Source organism: Neomonachus schauinslandi, chromosome 9, assembly GCF_002201575.2.
Source record: "Neomonachus schauinslandi chromosome 9, ASM220157v2, whole genome shotgun sequence".
Lineage (NCBI taxonomy): Eukaryota > Metazoa > Chordata > Mammalia > Carnivora > Phocidae > Neomonachus > Neomonachus schauinslandi.
The window spans coordinates 70724382-70738600 of NC_058411.1; the positions used below are offsets into that span (position 1 = coordinate 70724382).

At 44.9% G+C, this 14219-nt stretch overlaps 1 long non-coding RNA gene across 1 annotated transcript; it reads left to right on the forward strand.

Annotated features, from left to right (window-relative positions):
- The first annotated feature begins 5049 nt into the window (after positions 1 to 5049).
- Positions 5050 to 7443, forward strand: LOC110585446. The gene is made up of 4 exons (XR_002480624.1): positions 5050 to 5110; positions 6209 to 6297; positions 6546 to 6636; positions 7343 to 7443. It is a non-coding gene; the product is annotated as an uncharacterized LOC110585446 (long non-coding RNA).
- The last annotated feature ends 6776 nt before the right edge of the window (positions 7444 to 14219 follow it).

Genomic DNA, 14219 nt, shown 5'->3' on the forward strand with positions numbered 1-14219 from the left:
TCTCACCCGTTGCTAGGGCCTCCCACTGGCCATTCCAGCTGGAGGGCAGTTGGCGAGGGTAAACAGGGAACAGTGTTTGCCGAGGACACAGAAGAGATCTGAGAGCGGATAGCCATGACAGGCACAAGGTGAAGAACAAATATTTGTTGCTTACACAAATGAGTAGGCAAAGGGACACGCGCTCATTATTGGCTGATCAGTGTTTAACGGAGCCACATCCTCCCATTCACAGGCTGGCAAAACTATCCTACCCCTCACTTCTCTGCTGGTGGCTGCCACAGGTCTTCTCGAGACACGAGTTTGGCCCATGTAAACGAAGTATAACTGAAGTTCAAAGGAGAGGCAAGAGCCTGGGGTCGGAAACTTCATTCTGAATTGTCTGAATTGAAAAAAATGTTCTCTTGCGGGGATTACCCAACATACCAGTAAAGATGTTAGGCCCTTCAACATCGCCCGGTTTGAAATCCCCACCTAATTTTCTTGAGCCTCACATCTAACAGCTGCAAGGATAGCGTGCCTCAAAATGACACAAGTCCCCCATTTCTGAGGCAAGCACCTAGCCTGTCCCTCAGGGGTAGGCCCTCAGTATGGGTTTAGGTCACTCGGGCCGAGCCACCAGAGGCTTTCTTCCCAGTGGGCTCCTGTGCCCTTGCCAAGGCCTGGAAGGCTGCGATTCCACAGTGTGTCCACCAGAGGGCCTCAGGGCTGCCCCTCAGAGTCCACACTGGGTGGGGACTTGGTGCCTCACCCAAGCTGGGCTGTGCGTGCTGTCCTGTGGGCTCGACTCTTCAGCACCTCATGTGGTGGAGCCGATCTGGGGGAGCAGAGCTGCCATGCTTCTAGAGGTTCAGTTCCCTCACTGTCTCTTTCACAGGTTCATTTTACGTTTAATAACAGTTGATTTGAAAAATTTACAAACAAGGAAATCAGAACAGGTCTGTGTGTGGGTGGGTGGACATTTTGAAGGTGAGGTAGCAGGAAGTGGGGATGATTCTGGTCACATCAATGAATGCCCGAACTTGCAGGTTAAATATTATTTAATGTTGAAGAAATTCAGAGCTGGAAAAAGACCTTGGAAATAATTTAGCGTCTCCCTCATTTGTAGCTAGAGAAACCAACATAGCCTTTGCTGCTTGCAAGATGCCTGGTAGGTTCAGAAACTTTAGGAATGCAGTTAATACATTGAGTTATTAAGGGGTTTGTGGTAATATTTTATTTCAGTACTCCATCTTTGCTCCCATTTTCTTAGGTCTAGTATGAACCTTAACAGCAGCAACAAAGCACAAAAAGGCATTTTTCGATTTTCTGTTGAAAAAGGTTGGCTCTTGGTTCTAATCCCACCTTTGGCCCTCGGGTTCTTTCCAGACTATTGAACCAGAGGATAGAAAGACCTGACAGGGTAGGGAAATTATCCAGGAAGATGGTGGAGTGAATAGAAACCCAATCAAACTCCTAATCACAAATTCTATTAAAATCAATCATTAATTTTACTAAAGAATTTCCAGTAATACAGCAGATATCAGTCACTAGGGTAACTTAAGGGAGAATGCATTAAGATGGAAAAATTAATGTGGCTCCCTAAAAAAGTGTCATCACTCAAAAAAGAAGAGAGAACATACAAAAAGCTTTGTTTTAATTAACCCCGACAAAGAGCAACCACAGGGAGTCACACACAGAATTCAGAAAACGGTTGGAGCCTCTTTTCAAAGAAATGAAGTGGATACCATATCCTCTCAAGTGAGAGAAGGTCAGAATTAAAAAGAATGAAAGTAATGATCATTGCGAAAGACAAACTGAGGGTGTTGTTTAGGCTGCACAAAGCAGAAATTGCACTTAACTTGGTTAAAAAAAAAAGCCCCAAAACCCTTGAGCAATATATCCAGAATTTTAAGAAACTAAACTAAGAAATGAAGCATTTCAGGAGGGCCATTCTGAGGAATAGAGCTCAGCACGGCAATTTCTGCATAGTTAGACTTCCTGGATTAGCAGACAAAATAAAAGGCACTGAGTCAATAGTTAAAAATGCAATAATATCTTCTTCAGAACCAATAGGAGATGAGATTTGAAGTGAAAAGAATCATATGATTTCATAGAGTCCATAGAACATTTCAAGAGCGACTTGCTATTTACAACACAGTTCTCATGCTCCTGCGTCTTCTCATTTGCACTTTACAACAATTATGTGAGGTGGACAGGTATTATTTTCTCTCATTTTACTGATAGAAATTAGCCTCTGAGAAGCTGAGTGATTTGTCCAAGAGATATAACTAGTTAGTACAGAGTCCAAGTTCAAGTCCAAGTCTCGCTCTCCAAGGTGGGAGAGTCTTATACACATTTTACACACTAAGGAAAAATACATCTGCAATGACACTCAAAAAGAGAAGATCACTTTTAAAAGAATGTAGATTGGAAAGACTATTGCCCTTTCTAGTAACATAAAAAGAGCATGGTGGATATGGAACAATATCACCAAGGATGGGTGGGGGTAGAGAGAGAGAGAGGGAGAGAGATGGGAGAGGGAGAGAGAATGAGAATGTGCCCATTCACTCATGACCCTGCCAAACTGCCCTCCATGTGGGACACCACAAACACCTCTCCAAGGTCCTAGAAAGCCAACCTGTCACCTTTTTCCAATTAGCTCTAAGGACTGCTTCCAACAGAAATCAACATGAAACACAGAAACCTAAATAGGTGGCATTGACCTGAGTTATCTATTACAAAAATACGTAAGTGAGAACGGTATGAGGAAGCATTTTTTTGTTGATAATTATAATTATTATATTTTATGGAATGGAAGTAAGATGCAATATGAGCATTGCAAACTTCTGTCACCTTTCTAAGAGCTATTTGGCTAAATGTGACAGGAACTATCCCTTACACTCAATATTACCACTCTGGGAACTTATCCCAAAGCAATAATTCAAAGAAGAAAGTTATAGGTGGTTATACTGATATTATTTATAATTGTTAAAACTTGAAATAAAAACCCAATAATTGGGTTTTAGCCCAAATGAATATTACATAAACCATTAAAAATGATGAAAACGAAATGTGTGTTTGAAATTAGCAATGGGAGTAGATCTAAACTCTTCACATTACCATGATTAAACAATGAAAAACGTGTGCATATAGATAAAAATTAGAATGCAGTTTAGAGAAACGACATGAATTTATTTAGGGCGTGGGATTGAAGCTGAACTTTCTAATTTCTTTCTTTAAATAATTTTTAATTTATAAATGATTAAGAAATTGCCAGTGCTGTTGCTGAAATATGGCCAGTCCCATCCAGGTCAGAGATCTGTGGGCTCTTTGGAAGGATGAGAAATTGCTCACAGTCACAGTGTCTCAGTCGGGGAGCTGGGGGCCTGTGGGCCTGGGGCCAGGGCTGAGAAGAGACTTCATTTGCACTCTATCTTCTTTGATGCCTTTTGAATTTTGTATCCTGTGCGTGTGGCACCAATTACGAAAATGACATCCAGGTGCAATAAATCTCCATTGACTCTATTTCTGATCCAAAAATTGGGCCAAATGGTCTGATGATGGGACAGAATAGTTGAAATCAGTGTGGCCTTGGAAAAGCCAGAGCATTTCGTCAGTGTGCCAAATCATTGGAAGGGTGGGGAGTGGAAGCCATGCTGAGGCTAGACAGAGGGCACCGGGTGGGAGTGGGTCCTCCTGGGAGTCCAGCTGAAACGGTGGAGATCCGGTCAGATCCTGGAGTTGAGGGCCAAGGAGCAGAGAGCTGCAGTGCAAAGGTGAAGGTGAGTAGAGATGGTGATAAAAGCCCCAGAAGGGCCAGTGCAAGGGCCGCCGTCGGCCAGCAGAGGGCGGTGTGGGCCGCGTGGCACGGGAGGTTAGCGCGGATGGAAGCCACCGGGGTAGGGCTTGGAGGGGGCCAGAGCCTCTGGCATGTGAAGTGGGGACACCGCGGAGGCTTGGAACAAGGGGAGGGTCCCGGGGCGGGTTGCTGTGGCCAAGGTGAAGCGGGAGGACGCAGACGCTCCGGGCTGGGCCCAAGGATCCAGGGCCGCTGGCACTAGGGTAGCAGCAGATTGTTGTTTTTTTTTAAAGATTTATTTATTTTTGAGGGGGGGGAGAGAGAGAGAGAGAGAGAGATTGTACGTGTGAGCAGGGGGAGGGGCAGAGGAAGAGGGAAAGGGAGAATCTCCAGCAGACTCCTCGCTGAGCACAGAGCCCCATGTGGGTTCAAGTCCTGCTTTGGAGACCAGCTCTGTGACTGTAATCCCTGTTTTGTCATCTTCAAATATGGGTTAATATTAGCTGGAGGCAGAATGGGGAGGCAACAGTGAGGCCACCTGCACGCATTTGGAAACGGGGAGCTAAGTGCTCTCTGATCCAGAAAATCTGAGCTAGAAAATCAGCAGAAAACAGATCAAAGCAGAGAAGCGCCAGGTGACTTGAAGGAGGCAGAAAGACTCTCAGGCCACTTGAGAAGGACTGAAGCCTGAATAAAAATATTAAGTTGTTTGAACAAGAGCTGCGGAACCACAGAGCCCTGAGGAGTGGCAGGTGTCTACGCTGGCTAGGCGCTGCTCAGGTGAGGGACAGATATGGTGCTTTTGTGGAAAGGGATGCCTCTGACTACTCTGATCCCATCAAACATTTGAGTCATGGTCACATGCTCCCCAAGGAACCCTTGCCTTTCCCCATAGCCTGCCCCACAGGGAGGATAGAACTTCCTATTGGAGGGTGAGAGTAACCGGTCCCCTTGGGAGTTGTTTCTCATTGTTCGCCAAAATTGTTAAAAACACCAACTTCGGAACCAGGTTGAAATTCCAGCTCTGCCTCCCCTGTCTTCAGCGGCCCCCAAGGAGCTCTGTCCTCCTGAGGGAGCGAAGGCCCCGTTGGGTGAGGGCGCTGCTTCATCCCGTGACTAGCTCTGGGCCTGGCAGCGCTGCCCAGCACACCGCACCTGGGCCTTCTTCTGGGAGCTCAGCGGCGTCTCCTCGGCCGTCATCCTGCATGGCAGCGAGGTGACAGCCATGGCACCATCGCAGCAGGAGGTCCTGCCCCCGGCACCACTGTCCCCGCTGAGGAGAAAGTGGACGCAAAGAAGAGGAGAGCAGAGAGCAGGCATAATGGACAAATGGTAAATGAATGAATGAAATTGCCTGCTTACTTACCCCATCCTCCAGGGTTGGCAGCCCCCTGGGAGACAGATATGCGTGGAAATTATACAGGCCTATATGAAGAGGAAGGAGGAATCAATCTATTGTGTCAGGGGAGGGAAGCAGAGGAGATTTCATTTGTTTTGAAGAAAAGTCCAGGAGTTTCCTAGAGCTTCCAGATAGAGAATGTGGTTTGCATGAATCTTGGCGCGGGGAACGGGCTGCAGGGAGCTGAGGGGGCTGCAGCCTGGGTGCGGGTGGCAGAAGGGTGGGAGACAAGGCCCAGCAGTCTGATGGGGACCAGATCCCATGAGTATGAACGGTGACAAAGTGTGCTGTGTTGATAGGTTTTGGTTTCATCCTACAGACAATGGGAATTTCAAGCAAGTGAGTGACAAAAGGAAATTTGCATTTTATTGTTATTTTTTAAAGATTTTATTTACTTATTTGACAGAGAGAGACACAGCGAGAGAGGGAACACAAGCAGGGGGAGTAGGAGGGGGAGAAGCAGACTCTGCTGAGCAGGGAGCCCGATGTGGGGCTCGATCCCAGGACCCTGGGATCATGACCTGAGCTGAAGGCAGACGCCCAACCGACTGAGCCACCCAGGCACCCCGGGAATTTGCATTTTAGATGTGAGGTCCTTGAGAGCCGGGGAGATGTCTTATCCACCCCTGTGTCTTTAGTAAGAGACATACAATTTCATTCCTGGTAAGACATCAACATTTGGTACACGCATGAAAGACAGCGCTGGTGGTTCTGGAGAAGAGGTGTGCACGAGGGAGACCACAACGGAGGCCAGGCGGGGAGCGCTGAGGGTGTGAGCAAAGGGAGCAGTAGGGCTCGGGAGGAGGTGACGACATTTGAGACCTACCTGTAGAATCAGACCGTTTGGTGACTGGCTGTGGCGGGAGCCCGGATGGATGAAGATCAAGCAAAGATGACTATGATTTCTGGCTAGGGTGATGGCAAAGCTACTAAAAACTAGAAAGAAAAGAGGAGGAAGAACCGACTTGCTAATGTCTAGGACAACACAGTATGAAGTGCTCAGTGGACATAATGATTTTTTCTTCTCTCAGTAATGTTGCCTGAAAGCAAGGCTGTCATTGTTAACACTGCTGATCAACTCTTCCGAGGCTTTGAGGGAACCAAGAGTTGCAGTTTCAAGGTACCATTAAAAAAAAACCACGTTACAGGGGCACCTGGGTGGCTCAGTTGGTTGACGGTCTGCCTTCGGTTCAGGTCGTGATCTCGGGGTCCTGGGATCAAGTCCCGAGTTGGGCTCCCTGCTCAGTGGGGAGCCTGCTTCCCCCTCTCCCTCTGCCGCGCCCCCTGCTTGTGCTCTCTCGCTCTCTCTCAAATAAATAAATAAAATCTTAAAAAAAAAAGTTACAATTATCACCCATATTATTTTAGGTCGTATGGATGATAGGACATCTCTGGAAAGGGCCAACTCTAAGCAACTGTGTTTCAACTGGAACATTACAAATACACAACTGAATGAAAGGTACAGAGATTTCCCTTATACCCCCCACCCCCACTCCCCAACCTCCCTCATCGTCAACATCTGCCACCAGAGTAGCACATTTGTTACAACTCATGAATCTACATTGACACGTCTTTATCACCTGGAACCTAAAACTACTCTAAAATATAAAATCTATCAGTTACAAGAACCCCAGACAACCGTATACTTGCATACGTTGCACACGTATGCATGTACAACTATATACCACCATCTGTGGTGGAGACCAGCGGGACTGTCTGGTGTGGGACTCTGACCCTGGGCCTCTCTCTAAGTCATGTGGCAATGAGCCAGCTCTCAGATCCAATGTCCCACGGGTTGGAGGGCTATCAAGTTCTCTGAGGAAGCTGAGGCATGTTGGAGAATCCCCCGAAACTGTAGGCACCTAAGATTAGAACTGCGTGGTGTGCATATCTAAAATATTTATTCCCCCCCATGGGGCCACTTTTATACACATCCCATAAAACAGCAGAGTACAAGGCGCTGGGGCGGGGGGTGGGGAGCACGGTGCTGGACATCTCCATAGCACACGCCATTGATTTGGCCCCAGCACACTTCTCCTTGGGAGGCTGGGAGGGCAGGCAGCTGGCTCCCCATTCCACCTGCACCAGGTGATGCTGGTTGGTATCTGTCCTGAGCCCTTTACGGAACTGCTGTGCTGTCTTATTCCTGATCCTGCTTTCTGTAGATGAGAAGACAATCTGTCGGGGGGCCGGCAGCACTGAAGTCCACTGTAGTTTGCAGAGCAAAATTTACTGTTTCATCTGAGTCTTGGTTATTTCTACCGCCAGATTTAACAAAACTCTAATGTTAAATTTAAAGTAGCATGAGGGTTTTATAAAGACCTTGCATAATAAATTCCAGCCCATATGGCCTCATTCGCAGAATCTGAAAGACTGGTATTTACTTTTCTTACTATTTCCAAGGGGAAAAAAGGTTTAGATCTGCTTCTCCCCAGGCCTCCCAAATAATGGTGGTGTATTTTCTGTCTAATGGCATGGACAGAGGCCCTCTTCTGCTGACTTTATTGATCACGTTTGAGTTAATGGTAGTGGTTTGTTTGAAGTAGATTTTTGTATGTGTGTGTTTGAGGTAAAATACACGCAAAGAGACAGATAGAATAGTCCTTGGGGTTCTCGCTGTGACCAGGAAGTTTTTATCTTTAAAAAAAATTTCTCTTTTCTTTGAGAATGAAAAATAACACTTAACAATCTTAGTTGGCTTTAGAGTTGGTCCAACTGGGGGATAACAAAATCTCATCAGTGACATTTTCAGGTTTAATATGACTATATTTATATACTTAGAAGGACCAGGTGTATATAAAAACATTCATTTTTGATGAAAACTGTAAGTGCTTATTAAAGCACTTTGACTTCTTTCTTTTCCAGTCACTGCTACCTGAAAATATCTCCGAATATTATGTTAAGGGAAAATATTTTGAAAAAAAATGGAAAGTTATGTGAGAAGATGCATAATCCCAAATCACAGAAACAAAACAGAGGCAATATATGTAAACAATGTGTGCGTGCATGTGTGTGTAAATTATGTATGCCACATATTTCCTACCGTCCACTCTGCAATAGAGAATATTATTCTTTTCTTGTAGATTCAGGAACACAATTGGCAATGACGGATTTCTAGTGACCTCTAGAAATCTTGATAAGGTCGACCCAAAATGGGAACCTGTAGTTAAGCTTCGTCTTGGTGGTACAAGATAAAGGAGGGAGCTCAGGAATCGAGGGGCAGGGTCTGTGGTTTTATGTGGTTCTTGCCAAACTGGCTCAGGCAGAAGACAGCGTGCCGGGGGTATAGACCTGGGGATGACTCAGAACAAAGCCTCCAACTCTCAAGTAAGTGCACGATCAGGAGCTCTGCACCCAGGAGAACAAGGAGAAAAATGCTAGCCAACCCATTCCTTTTCTTTCTCCAACTTCCAAACATTATAATACCTCTGTTTTTTTTACGTATTTTTCTGGAAGGAATGGTTAGAATGCCTAGGGTGGTCAGGGAGAGAGGAAAGTGGTTAAAAGGCATTTGCTGCAAAGCGACGGGGAAAAAATGGAATTGCTCTGTGCATAGCTGGTTGAGTTCTTCCAGCTGTATCCATGATAAAGAGAATAAACAATCAGGGATTTTCCTCCTGGACAATTACTATTACATAGACTACCAGTGGGATCCGAAGCATTGCCACCGTGGACGGCTTGGAAGAAAACCATTATGAAGAGTCATTTGTAATGGGATTTTACTTCTGGTCCTAAAAAAATTTGATAACCAAATTTGTAATACAAATGATTAGAAAGGCCTGAAGACTGTTAATGGCAGAATTTGTTAAATGATATATTCACCATGAATACCCCATCTTTCTAATTCACGTGCCTTGCTTGGGCATATTGAATATATCAACTGTGATCTATCTGGACTGAAATGGGCCTGATTAAGACAGCATTCTGGGGGACACCTGAGTGGCTCAGTCGTTAGGTGTCTGCCTTCGGCTCAGGTCATGATCCCAGGGTCCTGGGATCGAGCCCCGCATCGGGCTCCCTGCTCAGCGGGAAGCCTGCTTCTCCCTCTCCCGCTCCCCCTGCTTGTGTTCCCTCTCTCGCTGTGTCTCTCTCTGTCAAGTAAATAAATAAAATCTTAAAAAAAAAAAAAAGACAGCATTCTGGAAGAGGAGTTTTCCACCCCCCTGCCCACTACTGACTTGAAGTTTGACTGTAGTCATTCCTAAAAGACGTTCAACAAAATTTCTTAGATGAATTGATCTCAAGCACAGCTCAGGGTTTACTAATTTGTGGGGAATTAGTGGGAAGCTGTAGGGAAGCTAAGGAGTGTCCTCATCCACAAAAGACGTGAAAGGAGGGGGTTTTGGCTTTGGGGAATGCTGCTTATGTCAGCGGCTAGTTTTTAAAAAGTATAAAAGGCAGAGGTCACCAAAACATCAAGCACACACTGGTTCTTGAGAAGGAAGTTCATGGCAGGACATTGTTAGATGTGCAGATGTGCAGGGCTTGAGGCCCGGGGTGGGGGCTGCGTGTGCAACACTTCCCAGACGCAGATGACTAGTGGTGGCAGTGTGGCCAGGAAGGGGAATACCAAGACTTCACCCCAAGTGGTGTGAAGGCCAGTGGAGAAAGCATGCTTGACACTAAGTCTCTGGGGGCTACCTGGAGCCTACCCGGCCATCAGGTAACAAGATCTGAATTTTGAGCTGCCCAAAGCCAGTGGTGTTTGCCCACATCTTAGTTTTGAGACAAGATTTTTTACTCCCTTTGACAAGACATTCTTGGATTTGAAATTAAGAGTGGCGAACACAAAATATGGCCTGGATTCTGTTTCATCCCCACTGGTCTGACACCACCTGTGTACTGTAATCCACTTCTGGCAATAACCACCCAGAATTAGCGCTGACTCCACGAGTGGAGGGCTCAGTCCTCCACAACACTGCTCCTACTTCAGATGTCAGGCACAGTTTGGGGGTTCCCAGGTCACCTGCCCTATTGACCAATGGGTTACAAATTTGGGAGGTTCCTACAGCCCTCTCAGGTTTGAAAATTTGCTAAAAGCACTATAGTTAAGGACTATACATTTATTATAAAGGATACAAAACAGGACCAACTAGATGAAGAGATACATGGTGCAAGGTCTAGAAGGGTCCTGAATGCACTCTCTGGGAGAATCAGGAGCTGTCACCCTCCTGGCCCATCAATGTGCTCACCAACCAAGAAACCCTTCTGAGTTTCTGTGTCCAATTTTTACTGGGGTTTTATTATGTAGGTGCGATTGATTAAATCATTGACCAAGTGATTGAATGTGCTCTCCAACTCTCCTCCTCACCCTTGAGGTGGGGCTGTTGCTCAGTCCCAACCTTCTAAGGAGGTTGTTAGTCTTTGTAGTGACCAGCCCCCATCCTGAAGCTATCCAGGAACCCCCACCCCCAGCCCATCATCTTATTAGCATAAACTCAGGTGTGATCCAGAGGCTCATGAATAGCAAGTACGCTTCTATCACTTGGGAAATTCCCAGGATTTTAGAAGCTCTGTGTCAGGAACCTGGGACAAAGACCAGACAAACTCTATTATAGCATGAGAATACAGGTCACGTGGGCATGTTTCTATATAATGAACTTTAAATGATATAGAGAGGGTTCTGATATGTTTTCCACACTGGAGCCAGCGCACAGAGAAAAGTCCATATGAGGACACAGCAAGAAGATGGCTGTCTGCAAGCCAAGGAGAGAGGTGTCAGGAGAAACCAGACCTGCTGATACCCTCGTCTTGGACTTCCAGCCTCTAGAACTGTGAGAAATAAATGTCTGTTGTTTAAGCACCCAGTCGGTGAGATTTTGTTATGGGAGCCTTAGCAGACGAATATAGGGCCTTTGTTAATGCATTTTCTCAAAGTTTGCCTTGCCAGTTTTGTTCCTGAGGAGACTCTAAGGTGTTCTCCAAGGTGCGTGCTGCTAATTTGCTGGCGTGGGGACGGCTTCTGGCTCTGTGTTGGGGTGGGGATTCTGCCTGTGAAGTTGTTCCATGTTGACCCTTCTGTGCTCTATTCTATCCTTTTCTGTTCACGGCTGTGCTGTCCAAGGCTGTTCTTTACCTGCATTTTGTGAGAATTCTTGTTCATACCATTAAATCTGCCCTGGACTGGAGCTGCCCTGGGGCTGTTTTGGTTGAATGATCTTATGCCCACTGTCAGGTGGATTAGTCTTGTCAAGTATAATCATTCTGTTGGGAAGCTATAGGAAACAGATGCAGAAGAATTAGGTGAATTCTACCTGAGCACATATAGCTAGTTAGTAAGATAACTGAAATTAGAATACCAAATTCTGACCTCATATTTAACTGTTCTTTCCACTCTAACCCTGAACGGTCTCACATTTGTGAGTAAAAGAATGGAAAAATTTTGTTGACAATCTTCACACCTCTCAAAATGTGTGGAACCATAGCAAGCTACTTGTCCGTTAGTGTCACCTCATTAGAGTCTGGGCTCCAGGAACCAGAAGAAGCAATTAATAGCAATAAGCCCGATTTTTCTTAACGTTCCCCTTCAGAGGTTCTGAGCAAAGACAGCTAAGAATCCAGATCACCCAAAAGTGCCAATTAAGGGAACTTGACTGCATATCCAGATGACAAAACTGCTACCAATCATCCAGAGATTTCTCTTCAGTGTCTACTTCGTAAAAAGTGGAAGGTGAATTCATCCATACCAGGTGCTGATATGTTCATACCTTCAGCTTTAAAAATCAATGAGAAAGAAGACTTCGGTTTTCCCACCTGAGATAAAGTATTCTAAAAACATCTTATTATAAATTACTTGTTTGCGGACACCCAAAAGGTTCCATAAAAGATGAGATATGGATATAATTTAAGGGAGATGTAGTTTAAGGTTTTATGAGATTAAAAAGCAAGGATGCACAGAAAGTTTCCAGCTCTTCCGGTCGATCTGATGGACCCTTGAGTTCTTCCCTTGATTATCTTGTTCTTTTGCCAGCAGTCCTCATGTTGAAATGAATAGAATGCAGATGATTAACTCAGAAATAGGTAGGTCATCTGATGAAGAGGAAGAATAACCATCTGCCAGGAGGACCTGTCCTACTAAACCTTCTGCATCTCCTCTAAGGTTTAAAGGCTTTTGTGTCTTTCTCATCCAGCTTGTCCGGGGTCTTCAGGCTCAGGCCTTCATGCTGGAGATACCTGCCTCCTTTGCTCCTATTCACACAAATCCACAAGTACCGTGTTTCATGATTTAGAAGAGTTTTTCCCTTTTTAACGAGGATCCAATCAGGAGAAGATCGGCAAATGCAGCAGTTTTAGAATTAATCATTTTGTTTGTTTTGTGTTTAAAACCCAAGTTATTAACTACTTCAAAATAGATCTTCAAAATGGAGTGAACCAATTGTAATCAAAATTCTAGTGCACAGCCCCGCACATCACAAGGCCCTGCCTCCCCTCAGCATATTTCTAAATAGTTGTAGATTGTTTTCTCAATCTGTGTGCGTCATTAATAGAGGCAGATGGAAAAGCAGCTTAGCTCCTTGTCCCTCTCCTCTGTTGGCTCCTATACTTGAGATCTTCTTTTCGCCCCTACAGACGCTTTCCACCCATCCACTCCCAACCAGGGAGGCTGGCCCCTATGGATGTCATCAACATACTCTGATGCCTTCTGGCTATAGCTGGGTTTGGTTAATGGAAGCCATCAGCAGGAGATGGAGTTGGTGGGTCCGGAGGAGGTGGAGGTGTGTATTCCAGAAGCTTGCTTCCTTCCAATTCAAGAGGGAATGCTGTGTCCCACTTCCGATACGTGGCCCTTTCCCTGCAGCTACGCTCTGTGGGTGCCCAGAATCTCCCTTTCCTGACACCCTTCTGACCTAGAGGGGGTAACCAGGGTATGAAGTATCCATTGTTGTTTCATAAACCCTGCCTGTGGCTCTGTGAACAGTGCCTTTATTAAAGTCTCCACCAGCCTGGTTTGCATGAGCCATGTGTTAATAGCTGGGTCTGATCCCACTCTTTGTGTTCCTCTCTCTTTTTGTCCTCTCTCATTCACCCTGTCCCTTTCCTCTCCTCCCATTCCCTCCCTCTGACTACCATTTTTCCTTTCTATCCCTGTCTCCCCTCTCTGATCTTCATTTCCTTTTTTTTCCTCTCTATCACTTAGTTTCATACTTTTCATTACAGTAATATTGCATTTATTTATCTTACTTAGGAGGTGGAGTTGAGTTTCACTTAATGAAAATCTTAAAGAGTTTGAAAACTATAAAAGCAAGCTGTTATTGCTGCTGGGAATGTAAAATGGTATAACCACTTTAGAAAACAGTCTGGCAGTTTTCTGAAAAGTAAAACACACATCTATAATATGATGTAGCCATTCCACTAATAGGTATTTACGCCTCCCCCCCAAATTGAAAGCATATAAAGATTTTTACATAGGTGTTCATAGCATTTTTATTTATAATAGCCCAAAATGGAAATAACTCAAATGTCCACCAACAGGTGAGTTTATAAACAAAGTGTAGTATATCTATGCAATGGAATACTATTTAACAGCCAAAGGGAATGAACTATTGATATGCACACAACATGGATGAATCTTGAAATAATGAGGTAGAGTTGAAAGAAGCCAGACAAAAAAGGTGCATACTGTAGGACTTCACCTATATAAAATGAACTAATCTGTAGTGAGAAAAAAAAAAAAAACTGGTGGTTGCCTGGAGGGGGTGAGGGCCCCAGGGAGGGCAAAAATGAGGGATTGCAGAGGTGCATGAGCTAACTTTTGGAGGTCATGAATATGCTCACTATCTTGATTGTTATGATGGTTTCATAAGTGTATGCATGTCAAAACTTATCAAATTGTGCACTTTATGTGCAGTTATTCCTCAATAAAGCTGTTAAAAAAAAACACACAACGATGGGCTTAAAGATGGTATATTATTACCAAATTGCCATAAATGTAGTGGTTTAAAATAATACACATTAATTCTCTTATAGTTCTGGTGGTCAGAAGTCCAAAATCAGTCTCACTGGGCTAAAGTCAAGGTGTTGGTGGGGCTGGTTCCTTTTGGA